Consider the following 15,201-nt stretch of genomic DNA (forward strand, 5'->3'; position numbering starts at 1 on the left):
AAAGTGGCAGAAAATAAAATTGAAGCAGTAGGATGGGTCTCTAGCATTAAAGACCTTACACACTATGATTAAATGTATGAATTTTATTCTTAAAGTAGTGGAAATCAATGGAGGGTTTTGAGCAAGGGAAGTACCTAATCTGACTTTATTTTAGAAAGACATCTCTAACTGATATGGAATAGATTATAGATAGATTATGTATATGTGCTGCCGAAGCAAGCACTATAGATAGATTATGAAGAGAGATTAAAACTCTTAATTAAGTTTTTTGGTAAAAGAAATTGGTACTATTTAGTGACTGGCTAGCTGGACTGAATGGGAAAGACAAGTGGGGCAAATCAAAAGTCTTGTTTTGCACATGGGTGATTTGAGATGCCTATCAACTCTCCAAGTAGAGATGTTGAACATGCAGTTAAATAAAAACATCTACAGTATGGGTGAAGGGCTTGACATAGAAATTTGCAAATAATCAGCACACAAATGGTATCTAAAGCCATGAAACCAAATGAGACCTTTGCTAAAAATGTAGAGGTACAGAGGAAAGGTACAGAGGAAAGCTAAGTAAGCTGAGCATAGAAAGGGAAGAGTAGGTATGAATGGATAAAAGAGCGGAAAGAAATGGTGATGTGATACACAATCATTACAGTGATTCAGAATGAGCCAGGAAATCCTCTTTAAATTTAAAGTTTATTTTTAAGTCACAAGGATGTAAAGTACAACCCAGGGAATAAAGTCAATAATATCATAATGACTTTGAATGGTGGCAAATGGTAACTAGACACAATGGTGATCATTTCATAATGCATATAAATGTCAAATCACTATGCTGTACACCTGAAATTAATAAATATTTTATGTCAACTATACTTCAATAAAAATTGTTTTAAATAAGTAAAATTTATTTTAATTCTATACCAAAGAAAAAGGTACTTACTTTATGACTGGTAGTGTAACAGGTTCTGGAATATAAGAATAAGTGAACTATACCAAAGGGTTGTTGGTGGGTGCAAATATGGCAGAAGCCAGGCTCTACTGCTCTGGTAACATGATGAGGGTAGACCAACTCTGTTGCAGGCTACATTCTTTGTGTTAAAGAAGACACCTTATTGCACACTGTATCGGGAATGAGAGAACTATAAATACCTAATGGTCATACCATTGCTTCCAGCTTCCCCAGAATAAAATGACTCTTGTAACTGGTATATTTCTTGCAAAGACTCTGGAAGCCATGGCTATGAAGTTGTTACAAGAGATATTAGCTCCAAAGGGGAGGCATGAGGCAAAATTTTAAGCCAGGGAGGATCCTACACCTACACAATGTGAATCTTCTCCTGCACCTGAACTATACTGTTATGAAACTGCCACAACTCCTTCAGAAGGCAAATGCTTGATGTTGCCCTGCTGCTAAGCTAAGGTTTCTGTCCTATATTTTTCTGAGTAGACTGATTTAAAGCATGACAGTACAGGCTAGACTTTCAGACCTTTGACCCAAGTGTCCAAGGAACTATGAGAGATAAAGGATTGGGAGGTAGAAGAGATTTAAAAAAAAAAGGGAAGAAGAAGAGGTAGATGCTAATGAGATACTGATGCCTGGATAGGGGATCTTATTTACATTTTGTCTTACAGCAAAGTTCTAAGACATATAATAGAAGATGTCTTCTGTTTGTGGGAGCAAATAAAGGTAAGAGTAAATCCAGGTTTGTGCTAAGAGGAAAAACTGCTCACTCCCATAGCGTCCCACAGTGGTCCATGAAATGGACCTAGTCAGAAACCCAGCCACCACTGGGCAGGAAGTAATGATGGCTACTGGCCAAATTAAACTCTGGCTAGGGAGTAAAGGTGGGTACACAAGCCTGCCACTCTGATGAAGGGGTGTGGTCACACTCAAGAAATGTCTGTGTGTGGGTTAGCCAGCAAAAACAAGCAGGACTACAGGGTGTCAATACTTGACCAACATCTGCTGCCTTGTTATGATTACCAATAAAAATAAAGAAACTTCTACAATAACTGAGTGTTTTAAAAGCCCAAGACCAGAGACTAAAGTAAAATCTTGACTTGACTATGATTTCAGACTGCACTGATGCCCTGATTTACCGATGGTATTTTTTTAAACACACCATCAAAAATGAAAGAGACATATTTGATAAAAAGGATATTTTTAAAAACACTGTACTGTTCAGTTTACTAAACACTGTCATTTTTTTTCCCTATTGTAAATTTACCTGTGATTTACAGCATTAAAAAATATGGTGGGTCCTATAAAACTAATTGGCCAAAATTCTATTCCAATCAACTAGTAGAAAGTAAACGTTAATGCCCCATTCATTGAATAATGCAAATACCGGTGGTCATAAAATGTGCTGATTGTCTTTTTCTATGTGAATGTTGTTAACCAAAGGACAGGGAGCAGACATGGGCAAAGGATTAATAAAAGTATTTTGCCTTTGCTAGCTGTGTTCCCCTGACAACCTGAAAAGAGAATATGTCTACTGGGTTGCTAGGCAACATTACTTAAAGTAAAATGCCCTCTGATTGGTAAGATACATCTGTACCTGGAAAACTATAAATACCTGATGGGGCACCATAGCTTTGTTTATCATTTGTAGCTGGCATGTCCCTTGTGAGGATCCTGGAAGCTGTGTCTATGAAACAGTTACCAGAGATACTGGTTCCTGTAGGGTATAAGACTTTTAATCCTAGGAAAATACCATACTCTCCTGACATGTATCAAATCTTCTTGCATGTAAGCTATAGTTCTGTTTAATTACTAAAAGGACTCCTATAGAAGAATTCCTGACACTTTTGGTAGGGAAGCTGTGGCTCCTATCCTATATCCCTCTAAAAAGACTTTTCCAAATATGGCTTATATAGTTTTAGAAATCCGAATGTTTAGTTGAACTAAAGAAGTTGAATCAAAGCCCAAGATACTACCCTGACTGGCCATCAATCTTCAAGAGGTATACAAATAACAGATTTCTATCAGAAGGGCCCAAAAGAGAATGCTCCAAAACTAGGATACAACATAAGGGCCTTTGTTTGGAGAGGCTATAGAAGGAAATAATAGGGCAGTAGTGGCTAAGGCTAGATCGGCTAAGGTAGAGAAGTAAATAAATAATCTTTATTAGGTCATATACTAAAGAACAAAAATAAAATCATAACTCTGATGGGAAAGAAATCTAAGAAAATTCTAATGTTGTAACTTCTAAGTCTGTTTTATTGCTAACACATCCCATATATTTCCGTATATTTCAAGACATGGCAGAGATACAGAGTTACCAAATGTCTCAGCTTATCACAGTAAGTATTTCAAGGGATTCAGATGAGCTACTATGGCAGTGCCATGGTAGAGGTGAATAGACACTGGCTCCGATTTCACCCACTAAAGACCACAAGAGGCTAGGTTAAACAGTATATGCCATCATCACCAGCATCACCTTACCTTCACCCCTTTACTTGCTTAAGAAATATGATAGACTGTGGGGCCACAAAGTTCTCCATAAAGAAGAAATCCCAAATGGAAATGGCTTTGGAGGACATACAATAAAGATCCTTAACTCACCAGATGTGGAATGACTAAAATGTATACAATATTCAAATGATGGAAAAAACAAACCATTTTATATAACACAGGCTTACTTTCTATCACAACTGCTCCAAGGTATATTCTTCAGAGTCACCTCCAGACTTCAAGCAATACTTTCACAACAAATAGCCTAAATCTCATATGGAATATTCTATTTAATAGGGAACAGTTCATGTGAGAATTTCATATGTGGGAAATTATTACTGGCAATCCTCTACGAAAAACTCTCCCCTAATAAAAAAGGTTAAATATATCTGCTTCTCTTTTGAATGAATGAAATAAAACTAATGAGCAGAGGTGAAAGGGTCTTTTCTCATGTCTTGAGTAACCAGAATTAAGGTATGACCTTGCTCCTTCCTTAAAAACTGAGTTAGTCATTATAAAAGTATCCATGGGCATATAATTTTCATAATTTAAGCAGAGACTTCATAGGGTAAAAAAGATGTCTGCCTAACAAAGTTACCAATAATATCACAATAATATACTTCTGAAGGCACATTAAAAAAAAAAGAAAGGAAAAACAAAATCATCAAGAAGTAGGATTCATGGGTGCCTGGGTGGCTCAGTCATTAAGCGTCTTCCTTCAGCTTACGTCATGATCCCAGGGTCCTGGGATCGAACCCAGCATCAGGATGACTGCTCAGTGGGAAGCCTGCTTCTCCCTCTCCCACCCCCCCTACTGGTGTTCCCTTTCTCACTGTCTCTCTCTCTCTGTCAAATAAATAAATAAAATCTTAAAAAAAAAGAAGTAGGATTCATATGAAACAGGCATTAAAATCTTAGAGAAGAACATAGGCAGTAACCTCTTTGACATCAGTCATAGCAACTTCTTACTAGATATGTCTCCTGAGGCTAGGGATACAAAAGCAAAAATAAACTATTGGGACTTTATCAAAATAAAAAGCTTCTGCACAGCAAAGGAAACAATCAACAAAACTAAAAGGCAACCTATGGAAGGAGAGGATATTTGGAAATGACATATCTGATAAAAGGTTAGTATCCTAAATATATAAAGAACTTATCAACTCAACACCCAAAAAACAAATAACCCAATTAAAAAATGGGCAGAAGACATGAACAGACATTTTTCCAAAGAGATACAGATGGCCAACCAGACACATGAAAAGATGCTCAACATCACTCATCATTAGGGAAATACAAATCAAAACTACAATGAGATTATCACCTCACACATGTCAGAATGGCTAAAATTAACAACATAGGAAACACCAGGTGTTGGCGAAGATGTGGAGAAAAGGGAGCCATCTTACACTGTTGGTGGGAATGCAAACTGGTGCAGCCACCTGTGGAAAATAGAATGGAGGTTCCTCAAAAAGCTAAAAATAGAACCACTCTATGATCCAGCAATTGCACTACTAGGTATTTACCAAAAAAAATACAAAGGTACTAATTTGGAGGGATACATACACCCCAATATTTATAGCATTATTATCTACAGTAGCCAAATTATGGAAACAGCCCAAATGTCCATCAACTGATGAATGGGTAAAGAAGATGTGGTATATACATATATACATATAAAAAGAATGAAATCTTGAAATTTGCAACAATGTGGATGGAGCTAGAGAGTATTATACTAAGTGAAATAAGTCAGTCAGAGAAAGACAAATACCATATGATTTCACTCTTATGTGAAATTTAAGAAACAAAACAAATGATCACAAGGGAAAAAAAGAGAAGTAAACCAAGAAACAGACTCTTAACTATAGAGAACTGATGAGGGGACATGGGTGGGAGGACGGGTTAAATAGGTGATGGGGATTAAGGAGTGCACTTGTGATGAGCACCGGGTGTTGTATGGAAGTGATGAATCACTAAATTGAACAGCTGAAACTAATATTGCACTGTACATTAACTAACTGGAATTTAAATAAAATCTTTAAAAAAAAGAAAGGGGGGGATGCCTGGGTGGCTCAGTCAGTTAAGCACCGGCCTTCGGCTCGGGTCATGATCCCAGAGTCCTGGGATCGAGCCCCGTATCAGGCTCCCTGCTCAGTGGGGAGCCTACTTCTCCCTCTCCCACTCCCCCTGCTTGTGCCCGCTCACTCTCTCTCTGTCAAATAAAATCTTGGGAAATAAATAAATAAATAAATAATTTTTTTAAAAGTAGAATTCAGAGAAAATATATAATTAGAATCTATAAGGAATTTCCACATGCTGCAAGGCACAGATATAGAACAAACCTGAAAGAAATAAGAGGATGACTTCAATACTTCCTTATTATACCTCCCTTGCAAAAGAAATCATGAGCCAAAAATGTGGGTATCAATCCTACTGAGTCTGCTACTTTTTTTTTAATTTAATTTAATTTTACTATGTTATGTTAGTCACCATACAGTACATCGTTAGTTTTTGATGTAGTGTTCCATGATTCATTGTTTTCGTATAAAACCCAGTGCTCCATGCAGTACATGCCCTCCTTAACACCCATAACCGGGCTAACCCATCCCCCCACACCCCTCCCCTCTAGAACCCTCAGTTTGTTTCTCAGAGTCCATAGTCTCTCATGGTTCATCTCCCCCTCCAATATCCCCCCTTCATTTTTCCCTTCCTTCTCCTAAATTTTGAGGTACCTAGAGCAATACTCCATCTCATCTCTCCTCACTCAATTACACATCTCTTTCCCTGTCCATTGAAAGACAAATATCAAAAACTGTAAATTATAGGGATACAGAATGTTATATATTGAGATGTAAAGGTCCTTCAAGTAAAGATGTTTTAAAATCCCTCTCAAATATAGGTGTTAGAAATTGCCATTTGACATGAACTCCATACATTTATATTGTCAATAAAACTCTCTTCTTCACTCATGGGTAGAATAAAAAGATGCCATTTTACAACTTAAATTTGATAATCAGAGAAATGATTCCAATTTTTTAAAAAACCAACAAATGTATATATTTGTCTGGAAAAAAAAAAAGCTCATTCTTTATCTTCATCTACAGGATATACCTAATTGAATCCTTCTAACTTTCCACCAAGTTAACTGATTATAAGCCAAATACCAAAAGGAGATATGTTTCAATATGGGGGAAAAAATCCTGCTATCCACAGAGACGTAGTTCTATTTTCTCCTGCAAATATAATCTCAAATCTCTATAATTGGTGCTCCCTACTGTTGACTCAGCCAGTGAGAAAGGCGTCTGCTTCAATACCACCTTGAATATTTTTGTCTTGAATTTTACTTTGTAGGAAATGAATTTTGTAATTCACATTGTATTTTCTACTTCCATTTGCCTGACATATCCTTCTTCATCCTTTCACTTGTAATCATTATATATATTTGTATATATGTGTGCCTCTTATAAATAGAATTTTATTTTTTCATTATAATCCAAAGTCTTTGCCTTTCATAGAAGGGTTTAAACCATATAAATGTATCCATAATAGAATAAATTTATTGTTACCTATTTCCCATTTGTAATCAATTCAAATTTGTACCATAGCAAAAAATGGCCTTTTCCTCACTTGGAATGTGGTTGAAGTTTCCATCCAATGATAGGCTTCAAATTTTCATTCTCTGGAGAAATTATAAAAAATTAAATTCCCAATATGTTTGAATCATCCTGTCAGGAACAAAGAATCATAATCTATCCAGCATGTAGAAATGTAGCTGTGGCTCTCGCTACGTTCCAAATCAGACACAACATCATAAAGAGCCAGAGGATCACTATGGCTTCTGTAGGGAAACCACCCAAAATCATCTGCTTCACTCCTCAACTGCAAAACTATTGCAAAGAGTATTTGATCATTTGTTATTGTACTCTTTCTTGTGATATCCACTGAAATAAAGAGTCTGACTCCATTTTTTTGACGTTTGACAGCTGACAGCTTTTAAAGCCTCACCCTTCTCTCTGCCCTTCTGCCCACATCTGGCAAGCTGATAAGAAAGCCTGAGTGTTCTCTCCTTTAGTACCATCAGAAGTTTCAAACCATATCTGCATGTGGCAACCAGTCCCACCCACTAACCACAATAGAAACCCCAAGCCAATGGATACAAAATAAGTAGAAAAATCTGATTAAACAAAAAAATTATAAAAGTTTAATTATAAAAACTAACAATTCAAAAATGATCCAGACTAGGAAATTCTGCTACAAGATCTTTAAAATGTCAAGATTAAATCATCCAATTTGTTTTATGAAAGAAATCATTCTAATATCACAATCTGACATATTTGTGATCACAACTACAGACTAACCTCACAGGTGCAAAAACCCAAATAAAACATAGGCATCAACTGTGTAACATCACTTCTTCCTAAAAATAAAATTTTCTGTGCTAGAATAACAGTTACAATGCATTATACATCAACCTAAAACCTCTAACAATTTTTTATGTAGTAACTAAAACCCTATAAAATGGTTATATACATAACAAATGATGCTTAAGATGTAAAATGTTAAAACATATTTCCTGATAAACAATTCACGTAGCTATTAACAAACAATTGCCTTGCACATTTGAATACCATGATGCCTCTCTCAGCCCAGCAACATTGGAGATGAATATGCCTTCACTGATAATTCAGTGCACTTCACAAAACATCTACAGATAAATTTCATATTCTTCCAAAATTGTATTTCTAATGTGCCTAGAGACTTTTCCTAAACATCATTTAGTTATAAATTTTGTATTGGGTTTAAAGGATGTGTATTCTATAACATTACTATATGCATAAACAAGAGATAGTCTCTACTGGGAAAACATTAACCAGGGAGATATTCTGTGAGATAGTTGTATACTTGCAAAATTGATTCAACTGCATATTAAGGGAATTGTCTACTCAAAATTCAAGAGTGGCTTTATATAAGAAAATCTCTCAACTGATCATGTCAGTAGGTTTAGTGAGATTCACCATATGATGACCTCACTAGATCACAAAAACAGCACTAAACACAATTTCCACATTGAAAAATATTACAAAACCAGGAATAAAGATTTTTTAAATGGTAAAGAATATTCATTTTAAACTAGAAGCCAGTGTCACGCAAAAGGAGAAAACTAAAGGCATTCCCATTAAAAACAGAATAGGATGCCAAATACCATCCTTACCATTTAATATTGCCCTGTAATTTCTTTCCAAAGCAGCAAAATAGCAAATCAAAAATAAGGATGACAAAGGTGGGAGCCAAATTGCCATTTTTTTTAAGATTTTATTTATTTGACAGAGAGAGAGAGACAGAGAGAGAGGGAACACAAGCAGAGGGAGTGGGAGAGGGAGAAGCAGGCTTCCCACTGAGCAGGGAGCCCGATGCGGGGCTTGATCGCAGGACCCTGGGATCATGACCTGAGCCGAAGGCAGACGCTTAACGACTGAGCCACTCAGGCGCCCCTCAAATTGCCATTTTGATGACAAGATCATGTATATAGAAAAGCTAAGAGAATTATTTAAAAATCTCTTAGAATTAAGGGAAAAAAGTTTGGTAAGGAGTCTAGTCACTGGATCACATTTTATTTCATTTTATTTTTTTTTTTTTTTTTTTTTTTTTTTTTTTTTTTTTTTTTTTTTTAAGTAGACTCCATGCCCAGTGTGGAGCCCAATGCAGGGCTTGAACTCACGACTCTGAGATCAAGACCTGAGCTGAGATCAAGAGTCAGATACTTAAAGAACCAAGCCCACCCAGGTACCCCTAGATCACTATTTTAAATAAAATCTTTTGTTTATACCAGTTATAGTCAGTTCTTAAAAAAAAAATAGAATCAAAACTGCTTTATTATATATTATATATTTATTACATACCAAGAAGGTATAACTTATAAACATCATTATTACATGTTCTTATAAACATTTCTCTAATAATATTACAAAAGAGCCATCATATCCATTCTCTGAAATAACTCTCTTCTCAAAGTTAGAAATTCTAATAGTAAGAGAAAAAATATTTTTCCACAATATTCCTGCCCTATACTACCTGTATGAACAATCTAAATAGCCTGGAAACTAATCATAAATGTATATAAGAACTTAATACATGTTAAATAAGCATCACAAACCAATAGATTATTCAAAATGGACTTTTGTTTGAATTATCCAAGAGCAGAGATACTCTTTTCTTGCTATACTTAAACAAGAGACTGTGAAGCAATTTAGTGCAATAGCCATCTTGCCACTATTAGTAAAAGTTTTATCTGTGAACAAAACAAGTACAGAAGTTCTCAGAAGTGACAGAGAAACCAGGTCCTGGTGACATTACTGGAGCCTAAAATAGTACCTGAGACAGACCTATTCTAAAATGTACCAATAAATTCCCTTCCTATTTAAATTAAGACAGACTGAGTTCAGTTCACTGTCACCTGATACACCTACCAAGAAAAGTATATACCTATAAGGAGTATGCAAAGTAAACAAATATATATTTGACTAATTCCATCCAACAATATAGATAAGGCCAAGACTCCCTCATCACCAACCTTTCATTTTGACAACACTGAGCTACTTTGCCTAAATAACTGCCCCAATATCTAGGCTATTTCTGCTACTGAATCACAACAAGGCAACAGAATTTAAATACAGATGCACTCAAAAACATAAATAAATAAGTAAATAAATACAGATGCACTCAGAAAACCACTGTTATGACATTGACTTATACAGTATGTTTAAGTTGTACATTTTTATAGCTGCAACTTTATCAGTATGAGTGAATTTACAAATACATGTAACAGTGTTTTAATTTGGATATCTATCTGCGGTTTATAAAGTATTGTACTATAGTATGTTTTATGAGTAAAGAGAAGTTGATACATCTTTCATTTTACTTCATGTTTCTACTGGATTATGCTATGACTAAAACATAACTCAACAATTTGATGCCTCAGAGTCTTCAGCTACTTAGAAGTAAGACTGTATGCATTTGAATATATCTATCAAAGCCGAAGAAAGTCTGTTTTATATATAAAAAATAGTGTTCATAATATAATCAAACATCACCTGTGTAAATATTTAAATGACTTTAGCGGCTAACTATTTTTCAAAATTACACAATTTGGTGGAAAATGTAATCCAACCTGATTCTCACAAAAGGCAAATTGAGTATGGATATATAGTATGTCTTAATAGGGAAGTTATTTGTCAAAATTTAAAGAGAAAGCCACACTTTAATATTTACCCTATTTGAAAAAGAGCTTATGTCACATTCCTTTACTCATTTCTAAAAAAGGAAATATATCTTCATCTGTAGGAACATTGATAAAATACAATACAAATGGCAAGAAATATATCCCCTTTCTACTAAACCAACTATTAATGTTACCATTCATGAGTCAGGAAGATGTAATATCCATAAATCACCTTCACTATTAAGTGAATAACACGTACTCAAATTGCCTAATTCATTCTCTTCTACCTATAACTGTACAAGTGACTGCTTTATTTATTCAGAAGTTTATTATTTCTGACAATCAATATCAGTTATGGTTCTTTTTATTAAATGTATAATATATATTCAGAAACATGAAGAAATTACATTCTTCTTTTAACAGTTTAGCATTCACGAGATGTCAGAAGGCTCAAGATTCAAACATGCCCTCATCAATTATAGCAAAACATTGAGGAAATGTTTCCTTCTCACCTCTTCCCATTTTAGGCATCTAAACAATCAGTCTAGTTCAGGGAGTCAAACATTCTCCTCATATAAAAACACCTATACAATAAATTGTTTATTTGGTTATCATACAAAAAGGGATGAGTTTTTTTTTTCAGAAGGCAATTTGGAACTATAGCTCAGACAAGTGCTTCATAAAGCCTGAATTCCACAATGAAAACACTAAAGAAATTACTTTGACCTGTAGTAAACTTATAACAGAATTACTGGTGTAGCTCCTATATATTCAATTTTAAAGAAATTTTTAATCCAATGAGTAACTGGATTAAACACAGTAATTTAGCTATTAAACTTTGAATAGTGTTGTTTATTACTACACATCTAAAACCAGAAAGCCTATACTTGGATATTAAAATAAGTTAATGTCTTAAATTGTCTTTCAGCCAATAATATCAAGAAGATTCAGCTGCTTCATGAAGATTTTGGAGCAAGAAAGGAAGACAATTTTAAAAAAGGAGGACAATATCAATATATAAAATAAAATACATTCAACAACTTATTTTATATCTTGAAAGCACCCATATCCAGATATTGTATTATTTGTACTACATCATTTAGGCACAAAGCTAGAAGAGATGAGGGATAAGGTGAATACATTTTTTAAAGATTTTCAACAATGAGCACTGAAGCAAAAGAGGTTATGTATCTCTCAACTTAGTACTAAAGTACTTCGTACTTACTTTTCCAGGTTGAAGCCTCACTAATACTATGCTTTATTGGGTAATACAGAAAAAGAATCCTTCTGTTCCTAAGCCCATAATATATATTTTTCTATCAACATCCAAAATCCCATCTGCCATTTATTATTGATGTTAGAAGAAAACAAAGCAGTTTTTACAATTTTCACTTCTCTCTAAAAGAGACCTGGGTTGTCTAAACTTATCTAATTCCACAATAAGGTGCTAATTTTACAAAGTAATTCATAATTTTTTGTACATTTCCTTGCATGTATGTATGTCAAGAAACATCTAGGCTGTGCTCCTTTGACTAACCTCTGTCTGCCCTTGCCACCACAGGGCCTTTGATAATCCTTTTGTCTAGAATGTACTTCTCTCCCCCCTCCATCTAATTTATGTTCTCCTGCAGATCTCACCTCAAACCTCATTTCTAAAAGAAAGCTTTTTCTTCCTGATCTCCATGACTAGGTCAAATTCCTTTATTTAAACTCTGAAAATCCTGAATACGGCTCCTCCCTAGCATTTGTTTCTGTGATGTTTTTGCTACATTGAGTCTAAAATCCCTAAGGAGAGGGACTTTTTTGTTTACCACTGTTATCTCCAGAGGTTAGCAAAGTAGACAGCATATGATAGAAACTTGTTAAACATATGTTGAATAAATTATTAAATGAAGCACAAGATTTGGAAATGGCCAGTGATCTGAATGGCTCCTAAGTTTCATGGTAATATTAAGGTGAACCAAAGTCAAGAGAGGAAAAGTACCCATTTTTCCCTTAAAAATGTATATGTGTTTTTCGGATCCAGACTCCAACAATGAGTTCCAAAAGTTGTGTGTGGGAGTGTTTAAGTACAGAGACAACCTTTACAGGCTACTACATTTCAGAATATGAGCAGGGAGCAAACATTTTTAAATTTAAAAACTTTTTTTAAATATTAAAAATATATCTATAAAGATATGAACATTTGTTCATTCTACCGTAATTGGTCATCTATATAAGTGTATCAATCACCATTTTTTAAATACTTACATTATAATACTTAATAGAATTTAGTGTTTTACATACATAAATTTTCTAAATAACTGAAAAGTATTCTTTAAATAATTTAAATAATGTTCTTTTTAAATTTAAGTATTTTTTAGTTATTGAGTAGTAATTCTCTCAGAAACTGATATTTCAATGTTTCTGTCACAACAAATAGCTCTATGAAGTTATAATTCTTGTGTATGTTATTTATAAAGTTTTGCCTTCTTATCTGTCATCATGACTTGCTTCGGTTAGTTTGCCCCTAACCAGTTCTTTTAATTTGCTGCGGGCTGGGGTAAAACAACAAAAGGTTTGTGGACAGATACCTAAAGTAAGAACAATAAGTTCTAAGGGTCTCTCTTAGCCAAAAACAAACAAACAAACAAACAAACAAACAAAAAACACAATGAATTTAGTGGCTACAGACTTGGTGCTTATCAGAACAGAGTCTGAGTTTTAGCTATTGGGAGAATCTCCATAAATCTCTCACATTTCCATACAACTAGGTATTAACAATCAGTTGCTCCAGGATGATCTTTTCAAGATGTGCATAAGCAGATAGCCCTGGAAAGATGAAGACAGGGACTTCTGGAGCAAATTTATTTACAACATCCCCCCTCTCTAAAGACAGTCAAGGTAATAAAGACAAAAAAATGCCTACCTCTCCTTTCTGGGGTAGAATTGCTACAATGCAGGTTAATGAAGATAATCTCTCTCTGAAAGTAAGGATGGGGCAGTTTTGCCAACAGCTCTCATATAATATCAGAGTCTACTAATGTCAAGGTTTCTCTCCAGACGTTTGGAGGGTAATGCATCCCCACTGTGTGTGCAGACAGTACTTAGCCCTATTAGCTTTACTCTATGGGGATAGGAGATCAGGGACCAGAGCCAGGATGTCACCATTGCTGTAAGTATTAAACTTACTTGTTGTCTCCTTAGAGGCCGAGTCTATGGAGGAGGAGCAAGGCAACCTAGCAGCTGCCACCACATCACTGCTTACAAACTGCTTGATCACTTGACATTAGTTCCACTACTTACTAGTACGGTGATGTTGGACAAGCTACTTAATCTCTCTTTATCTCATGTGATCTCAATCGTAAAATGTACATAATAATAATTACTACAAAAGACTGTTGTGAAGTGAATGCTATATGAAAAGCAGGTAGTTACTATGCCTGAAAAAAATATGATGGTTACTATTGATATTATTACTAACATTTACATATTCATTCATTCACTTATTTATATCATGTAAAAAACATTTTATACTTATTTCCAGATTTCTTACTATGTTCCACAGTTAATACAATTGGGTACAAGGAGTATTAGAATTTTTTCCACTTGCGTTTTCTTATACATTAAAAATAGAACACATATTTAAAAATCATTTCTCATACCTCTTTGTAGTGCACTCATAGAATCTAATATGCAGATTCTAACTCAACTTATATATATTGGATATACATACAGGACAGTCATTATGCTAGAATTTTCTTATAGTATCAATGTATATTTAGTATTCATTCAAAATACTCTAGCAATGTTCCTAACACTGATAACCCAAAAAATAACTTGGATGATACAAAAATAACAATGAAATTAAGAATAAAATACAAAACAGACTTGACAATGTATAGCTTAAAGCATTCTTCCTTTGTTATAGGCATATTGTAAATATATTTCAAATAAAATTTGGAGGCAGACCACATAAATCACTGCCTAAAACAGAGAATGTCAACTTCTAGAAGAGAGGCAAAGGAGAGGACTATCAGAATCAATGACAAAGCTCCTTCAAACAATATAAATCCCCTCTCCTAAGGTATACACTCCTCTACACAATTCTGATTTTTATTTTCCAGGTGCTGGGAGTTTTATGTGTATTCTGATATGCTCTTTTATCCTATATCCCACTGAAAACCACTGACCTAAAAGGTAACCTATTCACTGACATTGCTTTGCCTGTTATAGCTTTTTAGATTATTTTATTAGAATGTAATTGATGATAGGGGTGCCTGGTTCGCACAGTCAGTTAAGCAACCAGCTCTTGATTTCGGCTCAGGTCATGATCTCAGGGTTGTGAAATCAAGCCCTGCATCGGGCTCCATGCTGGGTGTGGAGCCTGCTAAAGATTCTTTTCTTCCGAGGCACCTGAGTGGCTCAGTCATTGGGCGTCTGCCTTCAGCTCGGGTCATGATCCTAGGATCCTGGGATTGAGCCCCGTATCGGGTTCCCTGCTCAGCGGGAAGCCTGCTTCTCCCTCTCACACTCCCCCTGCTTGTATTCCCTCTCT

General features: G+C 35.0%; 1 protein-coding gene across 1 annotated transcript in view; it reads right to left on the minus strand.

Moving 5' to 3' along the window:
• The window catches only part of STPG2 (sperm tail PG-rich repeat containing 2), a 316,895-nt gene that overhangs the window by 219,784 nt on the left and 81,910 nt on the right, over positions 1-15,201 (minus strand). The gene's annotated exons all lie outside the window — the stretch shown is intronic.

The sequence above is a fragment of the Phoca vitulina genome, unplaced genomic scaffold, assembly GCF_004348235.1.
Source record: "Phoca vitulina isolate PV1807 unplaced genomic scaffold, GSC_HSeal_1.0 scaffold3, whole genome shotgun sequence".
Lineage (NCBI taxonomy): Eukaryota > Metazoa > Chordata > Mammalia > Carnivora > Phocidae > Phoca > Phoca vitulina.